General features: G+C 44.7%; 1 pseudogene; it reads right to left on the bottom strand.

Annotated features, from left to right (window-relative positions):
• Window positions 1–17: 17 nt before the first annotated feature.
• On the bottom strand, window positions 18–888 carry LOC101638182 (annotated as a pseudogene).
• Window positions 889–1,120: the final 232 nt, after the last annotated feature.

Here is a 1,120-nt window from a genome sequence, read left to right as displayed (position 1 = left end):
GGGGGGACATGGGCTTTTTAATATTTTGATTTTTCTACCAAATACCCTATTTCTGCAAGCGATCTGTGGAGGAATCCCGACAACACAGATGCACCACCAATGGCGACCACGTCCGTTACTAGCTGCCTTGTGGTATCTAGTGGACACTGCATACAGGAGGCCAGCATTAAAGTGGCAACTGATTTCTCTTCATTACCTTGTTCAAAAAGAATTTCCACAACTGAATCCTGATTGATCGAAGGACATGTAAAATCTTCTCTGTCTAATGGGTAGTCAACATCTGTGGGTGGTGTGGGGCACTCGGTTTTCCCATCCATGTTAAATTTTATGGCTTGGATATTTGGGCCATGCTTCATATCACTTACAAAGCATGTGCAGACTTTAGCGCCCATGAGGACATCTTCTGAAACTGCAGCCATCGCTGAGGGTTCTTTAGCAACACTCATGGATATTGTTTCAAGATGTGAGCTTCCAAATCCGTGTGTTTAGCTTTTCCTCCCCGGGAAATGCTCTCCCACAATAAAATGCTGGGATTCCTTCATGGGGATTTTACACCAGGTTTTCCTTATATCCACAATCCAGGATCCCAGCAGCGTTAATCCCAAGAGTCAAAGAGCCATTAAAACCATTAAGACCAAAAGAGCCATTGGAGCAAATAAGACAGATGTAACCTCAAAATATGTGACGAGAGCGCTAGCCAGCATCTTTCTGATGTGAGAAGGAAATAACACTGGCTCTAGAACCGCAATCCGGGTCCCTGGTTTTCACCAACGGATGCCCAAAATACAGGATGTGGATGAATTCCTCCAGGTAGGAATATAATTCCTCTCTATTGACATGAAGCAGAACAACTTTAAAAGGCTTAGGCAAGTCAGACCTGTTGTTGTACTAGTAATAAGACATTTGAACTAATTTCTCCAGTAAATACACAGCTGGTAAGTTCTATCACGACTGCTGCTTTCTCCCCGCGGCTTCCCAGCCAACTCACACAGCCGCATGGTGGTACAGATTTGGGTAATGCCGGTGCGAAGAAAGGCGCAGACTTGGGGCTTACCAGCCTGGGTTCTCAGTGACGGGTCAGGGCCCAATTTAATCGTTCTTTAATGATTAGTTAACTAAT

Source organism: Echinops telfairi, unplaced genomic scaffold, assembly GCF_000313985.2.
Source record: "Echinops telfairi isolate 266 unplaced genomic scaffold, ASM31398v2 ScPeMD7_7401;HRSCAF=8416, whole genome shotgun sequence".
NCBI lineage: Eukaryota > Metazoa > Chordata > Mammalia > Afrosoricida > Tenrecidae > Echinops > Echinops telfairi.
Note: the sequence above shows the minus strand (reverse complement) of the source record. Positions and strands in the feature narration are given on the sequence as shown.